Source organism: Desmodus rotundus, chromosome 2 (assembly GCF_022682495.2).
Source record: "Desmodus rotundus isolate HL8 chromosome 2, HLdesRot8A.1, whole genome shotgun sequence".
NCBI lineage: Eukaryota > Metazoa > Chordata > Mammalia > Chiroptera > Phyllostomidae > Desmodus > Desmodus rotundus.
Window position 1 is genome coordinate 38,595,711 of NC_071388.1, and position 20,454 is coordinate 38,616,164.

General features: G+C 41.0%; 1 protein-coding gene across 4 annotated transcripts in view; it reads left to right on the top strand.

Annotated features, from left to right (window-relative positions):
- Nucleotides 1-20,454, top strand: part of KCNMB2 (potassium calcium-activated channel subfamily M regulatory beta subunit 2) — a 321,616-nt gene that overhangs the window by 17,365 nt on the left and 283,797 nt on the right. For 3 of the 4 annotated variants that reach the window (XM_045198158.3, XM_053918104.2, XM_045198169.3), the window contains exon 2: nt 18,926-19,031. The gene's annotated coding sequence lies outside the window, so the exon portion shown is untranslated. Of the gene's footprint in view, nt 1-12,904; nt 12,997-18,925; nt 19,032-20,454 lie in introns of all 4 variants that reach the window. The other variant, XM_045198162.3, reaches the window with a different exon arrangement.

Genomic DNA, 20,454 nt, shown 5'->3' on the forward strand with positions numbered 1-20,454 from the left:
CATTATGACAGACACATGTGATTCAAATGAGATGCCAGGATGTCCCTTTATGCAAAACTTTCGATTATCTTTTCGGGGAACTAGCCTCAAGCTTGCTAAAACAAGAACTCCTCTTATTGTGCCAATTAAAATGATTATAGCGCAGATATACACATTGTTGATATAAGAACCTGTAGAGAATTTTTATAAAAATTTATTTGAGCTGGACAGGATACAGCTGGAAGCAAGATCTCAACAGACTGAGATAAATGCTTTGAAGAATAACAGTTGCATTTGAGATTAAGGAGAGATTGTAAGGAAGATTCCACGGAGGTGAAAGGAAGTAATTCTGGGGTCAAATTACAAAACAGTTGAGCTTGTATGATCTTTGGGGGGTTCGTGGGGAGAAGGTGTTGCAGGGTAGTTAAGATTGTATTCTACTGAAGGATTTAAAAAGTGATCCGGTACTAGAAGCAGGGGGCTGAAAGGTGACATTTCAAAGACGTGTTAACTTAGATGCATGGAGACAATGCTCAGGGCTTGTTTACATCAAAAACAAACCTTTCAGAAAAAGTTGTGTGCTCGGGGCATGACTACCCACCATGACCTGCCACAGATCACCCTGTGAGGTTACTTTCCACAGAATCCCTTTTTTCTCAATATGAATCCCATCGTTCAGCCAACATGTATTAATTTCCTACTACATGCCAGGCTTTGAAGTAGGGCTTATATGCAAGAAAAAGGGGACAGGGAATCCAGGTCTGAGCAGTAATTCAGAGAAACATGAGCAGTAGCACTGTCCAGGCCAGGCCCTGGAAATGGAGACAGGCGGAGTATGTGTGTGCACAGGTGTGATGAAACACAGCTGGACTGAAGGCCAGAAGACAGGCCGGGGGGTCTTGTCAGGAAAATCTCTGCAGTCTCCAAGCTTGCGCCTGCTGTCATTGGCCTGCGTCCATCCACAGTTAAGTAAAATGAATACATTTCCTTTTGTCTGGTTTTGTGTAACTCGAAAGTCTTTTCACTTTAATAAATAATCTGCAACATGATTTTGCTCTCTGACATTAATTTACACCTGGTTTAGAAAAAAGTACTTTATTAAATATCAACTGTGGCACTAAAGAAGTTCAGAATTTCCAAATTACTAATAATATTGAAAAAATATAGACCAACCTCTTTTTATATTTGACTCACAGAGCTTCGCATTATGAAAAGACTTTCAGGTATTTATTTGGTCTCATGTCCCCAGGTGTTATTTCTCATAAATTCCAATAAACAGTGTACATAATAGATACTACACAACTGTATGTTGCATTATGTCACTAGTACACGGGGTTATTAAAATGTGTATTTACTTTGCAAACACTCATCCAAGCTCAAGCACCTGAATAAGACTCCCCAAGCAACCTCTCTTCCCTTTGTGCCATGGGAGGCACCCCCCAGCGGGGGGGGGGGGGGGGGGGGGGTCGGCACGAGTGCCTGGCTGGAATGAACAGACAGAGCTCTAGCTCGTGCTGAGTCATAGGAGGGTCTCGCAGTCCTTTTGTGATGCGCTGCCAGGACTTTTCAGCAGCGGCAGAGCCTTCTGTGTCTTCACCGTTGACTGGAAGAACTCAGGACTATCCTAAGAAACATGGGGGTTTGGGGGACCTAAGAGTGGATCACACTATCTGACTCTCCTTCCTCCACCAGGCTATTAACCATACAGTACCTGACCCTGGGCTGAGTCTTGGATTAGATCCTTAACATTTTGTTATTCTATTCTTACAATCCTACATAAAAGTATGTGTGATGATCCCCACTTGACAGGGGAAAACAAAACTCAAGGTCAGTCAGGTAGAGAATGGTGAGGAGTATGTAACCTAATGGATTTGTCTAAGTCTAAGCCAGGTTCACTAAAATACACTCCTTCTCTATTCCATGTAAAATGTGGGGAAATAACTAAATAAATAAATGCGCACTTAGAAGGAAAGGAGAGGACTGCAGCCTATGAGCAATTTTAGGCATGAGTACGGAGTAACGTGGAATTCAGCGCACAGTCAGACAGCCAGGCCCACCTACAGATTATGGGAATACTAAATGTATTCACAGTGGTGCTGTTTAATCTCCATTTGCATTGGATGGAAGGCAATTCTCCAGGGCCTTTCTGTAGTCTTCGGACAGCTTCTGTTCAGGGTGATCTTTTCAAGGATGTGTGCATGGCAAACAGGTACAAGGTAGAAGTAGTGTCCTCCCCCAGGGCAGAGAGCAAGTGTATTTCCTGAGCAGGATAGCCTTAATAATGTCTTCCCCAGGGGACAAAGGTCAGGCGTGTTTGTTAGCATCCCTCTGAAGGAGTTTTCTAAACTCAGTGTTCCTTGGCGGTGGCACGACTCATTGTGTGCACAGCATCCACATGGTCTCACCTTCACAAGGCCTCTGTGGAACTTGGGGAGCAAGAGGAGCTGAGGCAGACATGCATCTCATGCTGCCTGTTGTGTTGTGAGTAATTGATGACCTAAATCCATCTGGGCTCCTTGTCTCCTTACCAACCAAATGTATGTGATTGTCGAGAGCTGCCCTAACAGCTGCTGGCTGCTGCCTAGGGGCTGCCTGACAGTACCGCCTGCTCCTGCACCCCCCTCATTCTCCACACTTCTCTGTCCTGTGCTGAGCCTGGCTACTAGGAACCACACCCCTACCCCAGCCTTTCTTGCCTCTGGCTTCCTGGTTAGGATTGACCAATGGGAAGTGCTGGGGGAGTTGGGAGACAGAAAGGTATTTATTCCTCTTGCTCCTCCTCTGCCTCTGTGGCTGTGGCTTCTGTTGCAAACCCCTCTTTCATAGCTGCCCTGGCTCTCCTCACTTCCCCTCAGACCCAAGGAAGAAAAGAGTGTGTCTCTTGAGCATGACGCCATCCCATATCGAATCCTTCAAGCCTGCTCAAATCTCTGTAAACAGACTGCAGGAAGCTCTCTGCAGTTAAACTCTTTAGAATGTGCCACTTTGCTTTAAAACTAATTTAAAGCAGACTTTTATGTATACGAAACAGAGTTATGCATCTATACATATCAGACTGCTTTTTAAACCTTCAGTTACCTGCTCTTCCTCCATGACCAAAGTCACTGCAGTCACCTTGGACTTACAGCAGCACAAGGGCCTCCGTAAGATGAGGACTTCTGGTACGTTAGGGGTGGTTTCCACTGGGCTGTGTTACAAATGAATTTTCCTTTGCCCCAAATAGTATTGTGCAGATGGTTATGGAAGTGCTGTGGATGGACATGTTGGTGGACTCTATAAAGATGTCCTCTTTGCCAGTTATGGCAAAAGAACTCTATGCAGTTCTCCGTACCTCTTCGGGCAGGTAGTTTTCTTCCCCAGTGTGCAAATAATACACTCTAAGCCTTGGTTTAGTTAAATAAATGTACAGAAAATTAAATAAGGCCACACCATAAAACCATTCTATATAAAATGAGATTATTTAGGGAACTTAGAATCACAGTTTCTTGTTGGAAGAGATCTTTAAAGACCTTAAATAAAAACTCTTTCATTTGACAATTTATTAGACTCTGGATAAATTAACATTACATAAATTCATTTTAGTCTCTGTGAAAATCACTTCACTTCCCTTTCTTTCATATTATTCCTACCATTCACCAAACTGTTGGAAAAGCATATTATCCCATACCACATATACGGAGAAACTTACTAAGCAGAGTGTTTCCTTCTGTTAATAATAATGATGACAATAAGCGAACTAGGAGGTGGGTGGTGTTTGTGATTAGTCTTAAAGGATGGGCAGGCATTAGCCAGGAGGATGGGACTGTGCGAGCGCAACTGAGGCAGAGGAGACAACCCAGGCACAGGCCTCGAGGTAAGAGAGAAATTAATGTGTCCTGGGAGTATAGGCAGTTCAGAGTGAGAGGATCCTAGAGGGTGAACTAGAATTAAGGGAAACAGAGGAGAGAAGGGTGAATGCGTCTAGTGTTCACCACTTGAAATTACCTGCTTCCAGCCACACAGCCCAGCTCTTCCTGCTCTAAATGCCTGCCAGCTCTGGGCTGGAGAAGAGCCATAATCAATAACATCCAGGTTCTCAATTGACTGGGCAGTCACGATCAACCATTTGGGGATCCCTGTCTCCACTGAGTCAACAGCCATTTAGCATTTGTTATGCTCTCAGCACAGTGGTGAGTGAACCAATCAAAATCCTAAGTCATTTTAACTCCAATGAAATGGTCATTATAAACCAAGGTCAATGAGTCTGTTTAACAGTCTCCACCACTGCTGTCCCTTCCAAGAATAGTTTTTGATTCTCTTCCAAGAAAGGAAAATCTGCAAAGCACCTAGAACATATGGTTTAAGATAAAACCCTGGCTCTTCACTGACGAATGTGAATCCAAATAAGGGGTGGTTTTGGATAATAGTCACTCCACAGTCTACACCAATAACTTCCCAAGCCTCTCCCCCATACACTACATGCTTATTATCTGAATGCAACTTCAAGACAGGTTGCCTATGGCTTAATATCTCCCCCATGGTCAGATTGTCTTCTCTAAGCTTCATCTGTACAGAAATGCTACCTAAGAGGACTGTCTACCTAAAATGTTTTTTCTTGTATTATTATTTCTTTTTTTGTTTTAGTGGGTAATTTTCTTTAAAATTTTATTTATTTTTAGAGGGGAAGGAAGGGAGAAATAGAGGGAAGGAAATATCAATGTGTGATTGCCTCTAGTACACCCCCTACTGGGAACCTGGCCTACAATGCAGGCATGTGCCCTGACTGGGAATCGAACCAGCAACCCTTTGGTTCGCAGTCCAGAACACAATCCACTGAACCACACCAGCCAGGGACTGTTACTTTTCTTAAGTACTTAATATGAGACAGTCAGACAGAGAGGAGCTTAGAAGGGCTCCTCTCTTGGTTTAATGCTCTGCTGTTGCTATTTTCAAATCCTTGATGATTTCTGAACAAGAGTCCAACTCATTTTATACTGGGCCCTGCAAGTTGTGTGGCCCTTCTTGCCCGTAAACAATATAGGAGTCCCCAGATGGGTGCTCACTGAGTGCACAACTGGCCGGTGAAAGCAAATGCTAAAGAAAGATTTAGGCCAGGCTTTGAATAATGTTTAGGAGTCAGATAATTTAAGAGAAGTGAGGGGGGTGCTTCAGTTTTGCATTAGTATTCTTTCTGCAAAAACACTAAATAAACACCATTAAATTCAAATTAAATTCTGGAATAATTCCTAAAATGTTTCCAAAAAATTAAATTAATCTACTTTTGCTTTGCTCATACTTGATTTAAGCAGCTAGTGTTTATTCCCCAATCTGCATCCTTGTTCAGCTTCCACTAAAAGGATGTAGTGCTGTACACAACCCAGACAATAAGGTTTTAATTATCAGAGAATTCCACAAGAGGTCAGCCTTGGGCTGAAATAATAAATCCAACACTAGGAGTTAGTCTTCATTTAAAAGCGGACGTTTCCACACCTCCATTCTGAACACCATGGGTCTGGGTCTGTAGCAACACCGCAGGTTCCATTCATTCACTGTGCTAAGCGCACAACTCACATTATTTCTAATCTTTAAAGTAACCCTGATCCTTTTAAATTCCCACTTTACACTTGAAAAAGCCAAGATTCATAGAAGTTAATTCAGTTTCCCAATGCAGAGAGCTAATAAGAGCCTGAGTCAATGTTTAAAGACAGAACTATTTGAACCCAGACTCTGTGCAATTTATACTGCATCATACATTCTCAAGGCATCGAAGGAAACAGGCAAAGGCATTCAGAGAGTGGACACAAAACAAGCTCTGGGACGTCTCTCTTGTCCAGGTTCTCTCCACACCAGCTAAGTGTGGCCGAGGTGCCACGTTAGGTCCCAAAAGCATCAATCAGCCTAGCAGCTGCCCTCTCCTGAGTTTACGAAAACCCACCAGCGCCACTCCCAGAGGTACTGAAGCTTTGCAAAAAGACATGTCAGTAAAACTTTATTACTTTTTACCATCATTTATTTTATTGTTGTTGTTATTATTATTATTACTAAGTTTGTATTAGTGTCAGAGGTAACGTTCAGAATAAATCATGGACTGTAATGCTACTGCTGCTTCTAGATGTTTCTGGGAAGTCACCTGTCTGGGCTTCCTGCCGTCAGGAGCCTCTCTATACCTGTGGGTTTTTTCACCCGAACTACAAACTCAGCCTCGTCCCCCCTATGGCTCTGGAGCCATCCCTCCATTGTTTAGAAGGTGATTCAACATTACGTTTACCTTTCTGTGTGTTCTGGTCAACACTGCAGGTGAGCCTTATTCCCAAAACAAACCCCTTTGTACCAGGTTCTTAAATTTGAATCTATTTCCTTGTTGTCTTGAACCTGAATCCCTTCCCAGGGGAAGACAGTAAAAAGCACAGGAACTGGTATCTCAGGCTCTGAATTTGAGTCCTGGTATCATCACTTTTACGGTGACCAACTGTCTCGGTTTTCCTGGCACTGTCCTGGTTTTACCATTAGAAGTCCACGGTCCCAAGAAACCCATCACTCAAGTGTAAACTCAGATGGTTAGTTACCCTAAATTCACTACCTAACTCTGTAAACTTTGTTACCTAACCTCTCAGCACCTGACATGTAAAATGGGCAAAATACGAATATTTACCCCGTCAAATCATTGTGAATTTTAAGTGAGGTGTATGCACAGTGTTTAGCATAGGATAAGCATGCGATACACTTCAGCTAATATTATCACACATGACCCAGCCAGCCCATAATCCTTCCAGAGCATCCAAGACTGTAGGACTGTTTGTTCCTGCCAAACTCTCTCCAAAGGGAAGGGTCCCGCCCTGAGACCTAGAACCCTTCCAGACCTCTGCATTCCCTTGCCCTTGCTTTTTCCTTATTTCTTGCTCCTATACTATCAGCTCTTCTTAAGAAGCCTCTGGAACCCTTTGCTTTTAAGCATTAGTGACCATTCTGACAGCTCACACTCCTCAGTAATCATGAGACTGTCCCTCTGAAGGAGACACAGCCAGTGATGGGGGGACAGGAAGGCTGCCCTGGTGGTGCCCAAAATCTGAGTGTGGTCAAAAATGTACACCTTGATTCCATTCACTGCCACAACAAGGATCTAACCTCAGGAATAATTTTGTTGACTTGGCCAATAACCCTTCTCAATCCAACTGTATCTAATGTCCTGTATAATTAAGATCTTCCTCCAACCAAGCATTTAATGGCTGTCATGTTTGACTACACTTTGACACATATATCTTCATTATCATTGCAAATATTGCTTTTTACTATTTTATGGAAACATTGTGCATAGTTAGATTCTGTTTCATCTTATAAAATATAATTTTTTGCAGCAAGAATAAAGAAAACATGGCCAGGAGTAGTACCTGCTCTATTTTCTTTTTCCATCTTGTATAGACTTGTATTTATGTTCAAACACATTAAAATATATATGTCTATATTACCTCGCTTAGGAAAGCTTGCCAAGACATCCTGATGGTATGTTATCTGCCACTCGCGAAATCATAACCAAGAGTGTACAACTGAAAATGGTATGCTTTATTTCCATCTTCTAAAGAGATACTCTTTATAGTTCCTGTTTATGGGATACCATCTTTCACTAAATTTTTAGACTGCCATTTTAAGTGAAATCAATACCTCAGGAAAGTAAGATCTATATTTTGTATGTTGGCTCCTCACCCAAAATGTCTTAGTCATCAGCCAAATGCCTGATTTGCACAGGGGAGCTAGTTTGGATGACTCTCAGTGCAGATTGCTATGTAGCTCAAGCCCACCTTCTACACAAGACTTGACTAAATTTCTCACACACAGGATACTTCATTCTCTCCACTCAGGCCCTCTGGGTAGCTCCACTGAGAGCTGCAGTCCCCACTCACTCTGGGGCAGAGACTTGCCTATTGCACAGCTAGGCCTGGTCTCCCTAGCTGGCTGCACAGACTCAATTCAAAGGAACACCTGGGGGTGGAGTCTTTGTTAGTTCAGTTGGCGAGGCTCTAACTGAAGGACTGTGTGCTTCTGGTGAGGCATCTGAATTTGGATCCCTGATCCACATGCCACATGATTTCACAGAAACTTTTAGGATTATGGTATTGCAATCAATGATCTCTCTATGAACTACTGAACTTCAGATTGTATGACTCAGTGATTTAAATGCAATGGAACTAAGCTATGGAAATCACAATATTTACATGGTGAAGAATAACTATGTACTCCTGGAAATCTTTAGACAATCAGGCTCTGGCTTCTGGAAGAGTCAATCAGGAAACTGCACAGCAGAGATGCAATGGCAGGAGCTTGAGGGTAGGATGAGAGAGCAGAACTTTAGGTGCTTTCCTTTCATATGTTCCAAATAACTGTGTCAGCATCACTCAGACATCAGGATTGTCAATGTCAGGAGCACCAGAGGCAAGAAAAAGCAACCACCAGACAGAAGAAGAGAGTCTTACAATGTAATCTAAATCAATTAGCTAAAGACTCTTTGGTTATATAAAGGTGAATGTATTACCATCATGCCAATGCATGTTTTTCTTGTTGTGAACATGTGTTCCTGAGATACCCTTGGAAGTGAAGCTTCATGGGACATAGAATCCTAGACCGTTAGTGTCAGAGATGAGAACATTAAGTAATTATCTGTCCAGCCCTCTCATTTTACAGATGAGAATATAGTCCAAAGTGTGAAGCGTAAGTTTATCCAGACAGTCCTTACCCTCTCCAGCAGGATTTCAGGAATGTGAATTTTCATTATCAGAAAGAAGAGAGGTGGAAAATTACAGGTTTAAATGTGATCATCATCAGTAAAAAGTATCCATGGTGCTTGATCTCTGTGTTATTGGACCAGTGACAACTAAGGTGGTCATTAAGCTTGAAGTTAACCCAGAAGGGATAAAGAAAAATACACTACCTCAGAAAGTGAAATACATGGAAGATCGGCCAGCTCCTCATCCACTACTTTTTGTACCATTATGCATTCATAAATCCTAATTTACTCCTGTGACATGTATCAACACACTCTATTTGAAGTGGCTCTCATTATAGACCATTACAGCGCTCGTTCCTAAAGTGCCTTTATTTCTAAGGGACATGGAAAGTTTTTGAGAGTCAGAAAGTCCTGTGCAATCTCAGACTGCTCCGTTAACATCATTGTCTCAACCTTGGGGAGATAGAGCCCAGCAATTTAAGATGTTTTGTCTACAAATAGCTCCTTATCTGCCCTTTAACCATACAGCACAGAAGAACCAGATTTATTGCTCAACGCCATCTTATCAATACCAAGGTGTCTTCAACCTCTTTAAACAGCTTCTTACCTATAATTTCTGTCCTGAAGCAATTCTATTTCATTCACTTAGAAACTCAGACATTTTCAAATAATCAATTTTAAACTCTCCCTGATGGGAATAATTATTTCCTAAGAAAATTAGTTGATGACTCTAAAAAATGACATAAGGATCTGATACCACCAATTGTAACAGATATCCCAAACTTTAACTCTGTAAGTTAATCACCACAGAATGAAACACAATCCCAAAATAGATGACATGTAAAGACACAACAATGCTCCAGATCTTAGTATAACCTTATTTTATTTCCAGATTTGTTATATGACTTATTTCCAAATTAGAAGATTATCTCTGCCCACAAAATAAAAGTTAACAACTTCACATGCAAATAGGAACCTCAGAGAAAGCCTTATTTATATCTGGATCCCTCAAAAGTAGTCATAGAGTGATAAGTTTATCAAGAGTAAAACAAATCTTGCCACCCTGAAACCCCAACCTGACTTAGAGAAAATCCTTCCTCTCAAGGTCCCACTTACTTATTCTTTAATTCATTTACTAACTTTTAGTGAGCACCTACTCTATGCTAGGCACCAGGTCAACACTGGGGATTCAAAGACAAACAAGTTATGTTCTTTCTCTCAAGGAGCCCATCATTAATCACATGAATTAACAAATAATTACACTGCTTTACTCACACTGCTTTGATGATCAATTATATAGGCATTCCTACAGCAAAATGCCTATATAATTGATCATCAAAATGCCCAGATTAACCTTCACCCCTCTTGTATTTAGAGAATTGATATTTTAATCTCTGTGTATCTCCTCAAAGCCTAACAATCTCACACATTAGATGGCTCTTTCAATAGCAACTAGCCTTTTACTAAAACAATCAATGCCTTACCACCAGGTGCCTCAAGTTATTAACCATCCAATTTCACATCTTACAGAAATTTATAGCTGCCCCCACACACATGCCTTTGCCTCAGAGCACATCTAGAGAGCGAGTCACTTGATGACTTCAAGTTCCTTCAGCCTGCAAACACTGCACCAAGAAGAGTGACAGAAAATGAGTTCACTTGCCACTCAGTACCCCCAGTACACTTTGGAAACATGAGGTAGGTCTAATGACCTCAGGAAAACTGATAGAAATTAAACCAAAGCCAAGCCATAGGACTGAGCTTTAGAAGCATGAGTCTTCTACTTACAAAGATGTTGTGAGACCTAGAAAACAGTCATTGTTATTGAGTCATTCTCATGGACCAGACACTGTGTTTTAAGTGTTTAGCAGGTATTGTTTAATCCTCTCAAAAATGCTATCATCCTCATTTTAAACATAAGGCAACTGAGGCCGAATAGCTTGTCGAAGGCCACACGTAGTAAGTGGTGAGACCCTGATCGGAGCCCCAGCACTCTGACTTCAAAGCCTACTGTAGAAGAGGGCATAGAGAAACTAGAGCCCAAGATCTTGGGGTGGCACTGTGTTAAGACACCTGACTATTGAACTTACCACATTTACTTCGAGAACAAAATTATCTTTATATTTTGGTGATTGCCGATTGTCATGGAAAATAACCACTACCCACACACTTATTGGAGCCTGATTTACACAGACAGACAACTTCCAACTTCTGCCATTTCTGCTGTCCCACGAGGCCTGTTTATAAAGCTTATCGGTGGTGCAGCTGTAGAACAGAGTTCTGGAAGGATCAGTTGAACTATGAAACATAGAAGTTCAAGTTGCACCATCGTTGGATAATTAAAGCTAGGCAATTGTTTCCAGGTAGGTGTGGAACAGCTGGTAGCATTGGAAGAACTTTTTTAATTCTGCTTCAGAAACTTGTAATACCTTGTTTATTCATGAGGAACCGTTCTGAGCACCTCATGTCCAGATTAGCAGAGACCCCCATTTATTGTCCCAAGTTTCCACTAAAGTAGAGCACAGAGCCAACCATCTTTAACACCCAGAAACGGTCCCCTTGGACACACAGAAGTGTGTCTAGTCGAGAACTGTGAGCAGACTGCCACTGGCCCCAGCATGATTGATGGCACCAATACGAAGTGCCATGTCCGTCATCTAGGGGCAATGTCGGCGATGATGGCATATCCCTCCTTTCAATTCTCACTTTCCTCTGAGGGAAAACTGCTCACTTATATCCTCTGAGGATGCTCTGAACAAGATGGATGTGCCATCATATGTTTAAAGAGGGAGAAAAGAAAAGCAATTGTAGGAGTTCAAGAGAAAAAATAAAAGCTGAATCATTCTCAGTAATCTCCCAAATTTATATCCCTCAATATCACAAACTGAATTATCTCTATAAACATTAGCTTAGAAAAACAACTTTTCACTTACAGCTGCATGGTGAAGAACCACATCACATCCATACAGTAAAGATTTTATTTTCTATCTAATGCGCCAATGGCAGTTTTCAATACAAAAGAAACAGCAATTTGCTAGTCTAGCCAATTACAATTTGTCCTTGGATGCAGATGACAGCAAAGTCTGTGCCTCTAGTTCATTGACAGTATTAGAAACATATCCCTAATACTCAGTCTATTTCTCTGAGAAGGAGGTGATTAAAATTTAGCTTAACTTTGGTATCGAATCACAGGAAAGGCATTGCTAGCCTACAGGTAGCCTGCTCCTACAGGTTTTCAGAACTGTCCAAAGCAGCAAAGGCATTCATTTCAATCATGAGCCCTATGAACAATATTGAAGCTCAGTGCCACCACTTGTAACCTTGCCAGGAAGAGTTTCTTCCAAACTCTGGGGGTGTAGGGCTCCTTGAGGTGGCTACACTATGCAGATTTAGTTACACATGCGGGCCTTGCTTCATTGGATACTTCTTTAGCCATAAAATGACCCATAGCAGTAAACGAGAGGTATGGGGAAGAATGACTCCTGATTATGCCATTGATTTCTTGTGTCATGATCGGAAAATTATTTTGCCTCTTTTTGTTAGAACACATCAGAGGCTATAATGCTAGATTATATCAGAGAGCTAATTTGTGAGGTTGCAATAATGATAGGATCAGAATTTTTTTTTAAAGCAGGTCAGGGATATTTGCTATATCACTAGGCACTTAAAAATAAGTAAACTTATGGTTCCTGAATAATTATTCAAGACAACACTTTTGAAGGTAATCTACCACTATTATATCAATACAACACTGCATTATTACTGTGAGGACATAGGAAACTTTGCTTGATAATTAAAGCATTTCCTGTATCCTGGCCCTGAATTGATGAGCAGGAAATTAAACATATTTTTAAATTATTTTCTCCAATTAGTATCAGACAAAAGTCTTGGGGAGAGAAAATGATCTGGACATTCATTTATTGATTTAGCAAACATTCACTGAATGTTTACTCTATGCCTAGCTTGATCGCACTAGAAGTACAACGATGAGTAATACTTGGCTCCTACTTCAAAAAATTCACAGAGAGGGGAGGAGACTCACCTGCTCCCCATGCCCTACTCACCTGGGCCCTCACTTGAATGCTCACACCAGCCATGCACCTGCCTGCCAGGTTTCTGTGCTGGCTTCTCTGCATGGACCCGCTCTACTCATTATTTACCTACTTAACTTCTACTCATTGTTAAAATTTTATTTGTGTGCTCAATAATTATTTTTGAATTCATTAGAATACAAAGACATTCTCGAGTAGAGGAAGAAACAAACACATCTGGGGCCCTGAGACCATGGGAAGGCTCAAGAAAAGCTCCACAGAAGGCATGTGAGTTGGTAATATTTTGAGATGGATTTTGAAATATGAATGGGGTAAAGGGTGAATAAGGACAACATAAGAAGAGGGCAATAAAGTGGTAAGAGATTAGGGAAAGTTCTACCAAACAAAGGGAATATCACCTGCAAAGGCATGAAGATATAAATTAGGATGTGATGTTTGCAATGTTTGCAAGCTCAGGGGGACTAAAACATAGAGCACATAGAGGAAAGTATGGACGGGGCTGTGTGTTGGAGGCCATGGTTAGGAGTATGGATGTTTTCCTAAGGCGATACGAAGTAATTGAAGGTTTATGGGCAGGTATAGTGGAGTTTCAGAGGAAAGCTAGACTAATGAAAAACAGTAACCACTCTAGCTTAAGGGGGAAAAATTATTAAAGGTTAATAAATAGTTCGTAGACACTCTGGAAAAGACAAAGTTCAGGCTTGGGAGCTCTAGTAAAGATCACCATCAATCACCTCCATCCACAGAACAGACTCAGCAGCCACACATATGACCCTGAATGCTATCTGGCCAGACCACCACCAATTCTTCCAAGAACACCATTCCTGTCACCCTGGACAGAACTGAATTACACAGTACTTCCTCATATTGCTGTCTTTCAAATCAGCCTTGCAAGCATTCTTCCGATTAGTAGAGCCCAAGTCACATGCCAGCACTCTAGCTGCAAGGTAGACTGGAAAAGTGAGTTTCTAACATCTCCCTGGGCAGGAAGGACCTATAGTGTGTAAAACTCCAGGGACAAAATAGTGTTCTAAAAGGCCTAAGAGGCCACAACTCATGGATTGGAGAAGAGGAGAGCTGGAAGATAGGAGGTCACTATGGAAGGTTAGAGTAGGGAAGAGACCTAAGAAAAGGTGGGGTCGGGGCATGGACTTTGGTGCTGACAGTGGACACAGAACAGAGCAAACACAGAACTGGGGTGTAAGATCCTAGAGAACAATAACTGTGTTTTCTTTTTTACTAAGGAATAATTTACAAACAGTAAAATTCACCTTGTTTGCAAATTTGGCAGTTATATACTAAGTATAACCACCACCACAGTCAAGATATAGAATGGTTTTGCCACTCCCCAAATTTCCTCATGCTGCCCTCTTAGAGTCAGTCTCTCGACTCTAACCCCTGGCAAACATATACATACAGCCTTTTGAATCTGGCTTCTTTCACTGGGTTAAATGCATTTGAGATCCATCCATGTTATTGTGTGTATCAAAAGTTCTTTTCTTATTCCATAGTATGAATGTACCAAAGTTTATTTATGGCCCAGATGAAAGATATTAGGATTGTTTCCAGTTGGGAAGATTACAAACCCTCCATGTTTTTGTATGAACTTAGTTTTTCATTTCATTTGGGTAAACACCCAGGAGTGGGAATGCTGAGTCATATGATAAGTGTATGCTTAACAAAAAACTGCAGAACAGTTTTCTTTTCTTTTTTTTAATATCTAAAACCTTTTTTTAACATAGTTTGTTCTTTCTTTACAAATTTTATCAAATACATTTTTAAATTACTTTATTGTTGTTCATTTACAGTTGTCTGCACTTTCTCCCCACCCCTCCCCCTTGGTTTTGTCCATGTGTCCTTTATAGTAAGTAGTTCCTGAAAACCCTTCTCCCCACTGTCCCCTCCCCACTCCCCTCAAGCTATTGTTAGAATGTTCTTAATTTCAATGTCTCTGGTTATATTTTGTTTGCTTTTTTCTTTTGTGGGTTATGTTCCAGTTAAAGGTGAGATCATATGGTATTTGTCACTCATCACCTTATTTCACTTAGCATTATGCTCTTTAGTTCCATCCATGCTGTCAGAAATGGTATAAGCTCCTTCCTTCTCTTTGCTGTGTAGAATTCCATTGTGTAAATGTACCATAGTTTTTTGATCCACTCATTTGCTGATGGGCACTTAGGTTGCTTCCAGCACTTGGCTATTATAAATTGTGCTGTTATGAATATTGCCCAATTAAAAAATGGACAAAAGACTTGAGCAGACACTTCTCCAAGGAGGACATACAGAGGGCCCAGAGACATATGAAAAGATGCTCGCACCACTAGCCATCAGAGAGATGCAAATTAAAACCACAATGAGATACCACCTCACACCAGTCAGAATGGCCAACATAAACAAATCAACAAACAAGTGTTGGAGAGGATTCGGAGAAAAGGGAACCCTAGTGCACTGTTAGTGGGAATGCAGACTGGTGCAGCCACTGTGGAAAACAATATGGAATTTCCTCAGAAAACTAAAAATGGAACAGTTACATGCAAAAAAATGAAACTCGATCACCAAATTACACCATACACAAAAATAAATTCCAAATAAATTCAGTAAAGAAAAGGCTTAAATATAAGTCATAACACCATAAAAGTCCTAGAGGAAAACATTGGCAGGAAAACATCAGACATTCCATGCAGCAACATCTTCACGGATATGTCCCCTAAAGCAAGGGACATAAAGGAAAGAATAAACAAATGGGACCTCATCAAATTAAAAAGCTTCTGCATGGCTAAACAAAACAGCATTAAAATGAAAAGTGAACCAACAGTATGGGAAAACGTATTTGCCAATGATACCTCGGACAAGGGTTTGATCTCCAGAACTGTTTTCCAAAGTCCTGTACCATTCAACATTCCCTCCAGCAATGTAGGAGAGTTCCAATTGCTCTAGACAGCTTCACAAGCACACACTATTGTCATTTTTTAAAGCCATTCTATTAGGCATCTATTGGTACTTTATTGTGGTTTTAATTTGTATTTCTTAAAACTAGTGATATTAAACATCTTTGCATATTCTTATTTGCCTTTACTATATTTTTTGGTAAAATGTTCAAATATCTTGCCATTATTTTTCAAAAAATAATAAATTTATAAATAAACTGATGCTAGAGACATTTAGAAAAATAAAATTACCTCCACCTGGTATAACTGGTCATTACTAATGAGAAGGAAGGCAGAGGTCGAAGATGACACCAAACTTTTTAGGTGACTGTTAAGAGAGTTTAACTGAATGACTTAGTAAACATGACCAAGGTAGATGTTCCAAAGGCTTCAAATTAATTATTGTCATTCAGTGGTCTTTAACCAAATCTAAAATCCATGAAACTGTACAGCTTAAAAAATACTCTCCTGAAGTTTTCTGCATTTGCAAAAACAGATGAACCTCAATTGGTTTTTACCTCCTGCTTATAAGAAAAATAAATAAATCTCAAAAACTAATCCTATATCGTTCTCCACAAAACCCTAAGGCTCATTTTTTTTTCTTCCAAAAGAGTACTAAATCAAACACAAAATCAGGAGAAACAGACCTGAGGGCCCTGGAAGTCAATTAAATGGTTGATCCTTTATGGTCATTTTCCCTACAGTGAAGGATGCTGAAAAGCGAGGTCAGTAGATTATAATTTTTTTGCTTCCTGAATCATTGAGGACCAAAGGTTCTTGGACAATAGGGGGTAGCTGGTAGTTGATGGAGGAAGAATTTCTTTTTTACATGCAGATGCCAGATTGTAAAAATAACACTGTGAGTTGCATTTGAGCCAAGACAAATCAACACTCCACTGGGCCTATTGCTGCAGCTGGGATGAAGCTTACACAATGGCCTGAGCAGCTGATAGTCAAGGGAAGCTGGAGCCAAAGAATGAGCATTGGCCTGCCAGGATTTGAGGGCTTCATCAAGGATCAACTAGCCTTGGTCTCCAGTTCACACAGTTCTGGTAGAATATGAAATCCAGGGCAAACCAAGAAAAGAAAACTACATATGGAATAAGCACCATAGCATTACTGTGCAGAGAAAACAATGGCTAAAAAAAACACTCTGCCTTGAATCAGCCCAAGCAATATTATGAAAAGGCTAGTAGGTACAGATTCTCTCCATTCTCAATTGATTCTTCCACTGGGGGAAAACAGCAGTGTGGGGAACTCAAAGATGTTGAATTCAGTCCCTCAATAATACAAACAATAGAAGGGCATAGAGAGGTAATTTAGTGGCATCATTGGAGTTAGAACCCGGATGTGATGATTTGCTACTCAGTCACTCTGCCAGAAACATCAGCTCAGAAGAATGCAGCCTCAGCGGAGAGCCGATGACTGGCTGCTTTCTAAAATTTCATACAGGGCTTTGGATGAAGCATTTGCTTTACCCCAAACTCCATCTTTGCTACCAAAAAATAAATAAATAGTATCAAAAACTCATGACTTAATTTTTAAAACACAATATATAACTAGTGTTAAGGTAAGAGAAAGGAGAGGAAAAAAAGAGAGAAAATTATTGGAAAAGAATCCCTGTCACATGGTCTGGTGGACATGACTGCTCGTGGTTGGATCCCGGATCTGCCATGTGTCAGCCCACGAATTTGGGTGAGTTCCTCCACACCCGTAAAGCTCAGTTGGTTTGTTTCTCAAATTGACACAATAATACCTTCCTTTTAGGGCTATTGTTTGATAGCTTCTCCAAATCCCCAGGACTGTATATATCCTGGGGCATATGACCTGAGCATAGATTCAGACACTGCAAGGGAGAAAGCTCCCTCTTCTCCATGCATCTGTTTTGTTCTCTATTAAATAACTTTAAATACTATTCACATATCATAATAAATACAGAGATAATGGATAAGAATGCAAAATTCAGGAGGATTTTAAATATAAATTATAAGATTTTGCAGCACGTTCTTTTGTCTATGCCCTCAGGTATGTTCTCGCTAATAGGAAAGGATATGCATGCCCACGCCTGTGAAGTGCAGTGGTCATTCAGGGAAGTGGGTTTGGGAAAGGGGACACTCCACCAGCACACGGCATCAGTAGGGTTTCTTTCCTTCCTACAGCAAGTTGCTCCAATGTGGGAAATTAGATGCGCATACCTGACCCTGCTTGCAAATAATGCAATACGACTAATCAAAATGGCAAAATGACAGGACAAACAGAATCACAGACCCTAAGGGGGCCATAGGAAGTGAGTGAGTGCTGTGGTGTGGTGTCCCGCTGAGGCGGGGGGCTGGTGAGTTTTCAAGCTGTTCTCAGACTATGACAGGGACAGGAATACACTGAGAGAAGCCCATACTCGCTCGGACTTGGTTCACAGCAAAAATGACAGTTTAAAGATCCATATCAGTCCCCTGTTACTGAGAGGGCACAGCTTCATGTCCACAAGGGCTTGTCCTCGAACTAGATAACTGCCCACGTTCTTCTTCTTTGGTAAATCAAAGCCATCAATTACCGCCTCCTAGTATGGCTACTCCAGGGGCTGCAGGACAGACAGGGCTAAATGGAAAATTGTTGGCGGGGATGGCTCCTTCTGGGGTTGTTTGCTGCCAGTAATGGCATCAGACAACTGCTGAAGGCACTGTTTAATCCCTGCCCCATGTTGAGAGCTCAGAACCCAACGGAGTGCTGACAAGGGCCTGCCATTCATCACCTGATCACATACATCTGAACCTCAAAGACCATCACACAGCCTTCACGGAGGTGTGGAAGCCTGTGATTCCCTTGTCCTGCTGCTGGTTCTGCAGTAATTAAAGCTTTATTCCCTACCGCTCCCCTATTATTCTCTTGTTTTTAATGACACTGTTAATACAGGTAAGTTATATAAAGGCCAAATTTGGAATAAAAGTGCTCCTGTAAGCCACAAAGACCCAGACAAAGAATTTGGCAGTTTTTATAAGATAATCAGACAATGGAAGGTTACAAAAGGTAGTTTTTGAGCAGAGGTTTGAATTATTTACAGTTGATGATAATTACTGGAAGTCATTTTTTCAGACAGTAACTATTGACCTCCACTTTAAGCTGAGCACTGTTCTAACCTGCACCCCAACACTCGCTGATAGTTGTGCATGTGAATCAAATTAAAAAAAAACAGTAATGCTGTTTTTCTTGTTTCTTTGTTTCCTTTTCTTGTTTGTGTTCTTGCTAATTGCCACTGGGAATTCTCTCTGCAGGTACTTCTGAACAACTTTTCTGCCGTACCTTTACTCTCTGAACTGTGTGATTCTCTCTCCACAGTCTGACGCACAGGAACCTGACATAAGTCAGGGTGGCCACAAGGTATGTTGGAATCATTAAAATGTTTGTGCTTCTGGAAAATGTGGGGGGAAATTGCCAGTTAGTGGACCTGGAGGTAAAGAAATGGATCTGATGATAGAGCTGCTCCCTGAGGGTCAGTATCCAAAGGTTTTGGCCAATCTGATTGGTCCACTGTTAACATCAAAAGACCCAGTTTGATACATGGGGTATAACCCACAGGTACAGACGACATGAGAGCCTTGAAATCAGACAGCAGAGGATGCCAAGAATTTGACCGAGCTCTTCGGAGCAGGGCCACTCCCGCTCTTATCTTGTGACTAGTGATAAAAAAATAAATCCTGTGACTATTTTTATAACTGCCAATTTGTACTTCTTAATGCTTTTACTTTTTCACATATTCCTCCCTCTCCCTCGCATCTGGCAACCATCAATTTGCTATGAGTTTGTTTCTATTTTGTTTGTTGCCTTGTTTTTTTTAAATTCCACATATAATTGAAATCCTATGGTATTTGTCTTTCTCTGTCTGTTTATTTCACTTAGTATAATACCCTCTAGGTCCATCCATCCCACAAATGGCAAGGTTTCATTTTTTTATGGCTGAGTAATATTCCATTGTATACAGACACAGGGATGTAAAGTACAGCATAGGGAATTGGGTCAAGAATATTGTAGCTATGTATGGTGTCAGATGGGTACTAGACTTACCAAGGTGATCAATCATTTTGTGAGTACATAAATGTCAAGTCATTATATTATACACCTGAATCTAATATAATATTGTATGTCAACTGTAATTGAAAAAAGTTATAAAAATTAATTTTACCTATTTCTTTAAAAAAATCTATCCCTGAAGAAAGAGCTAGCATGCACAAGGCAGAAGGTGAGGTCCCAGCCAAATGGGCTGAGGCTGTGAAGAAAGGGTTGTGGTTATGGCAGGAACTTAGAGGTCCAACAAAACAAATTGAGGCAGAAGGCCAGCCAGTCTGGTATGTGCCTACCTGGGTCTTTTCCCGCTAGTTGGGCTCATGTGACTAGTTTAAGAGAAGACTATGGTACATTATGCTTGCACGTGTCTAGGGCTCCCACCAGATTCATTTCATGGGGTATATACAGTCAAATCTAAAGCCAGCTTCCTTCTGCTCCCAAGATACTGCCTGCCTTGCCTGGGAATGATGGAACCCAGCCAGGCTCAGACTGGCCAGGCAAAGGGCAGAAGAACCATTACACCCATGGTGACTTGGCCACTCAGACAGAGCATGAGAAGTAGTTAACTGCCTTCTACTCAAAAGTGAAAGAGGACCCTGAGGAAGGAGTGTGACTCTTAAAACTCAAAAGAAGGAAAAATTGTTAGGGCAGACTACTTCATGATTATCCTTTACATGGTAATTCTTTCTTCCAAAAGGGGAGTGACTGAGGGAAGAAAGTAGCTAGCTCAATGTGTTGA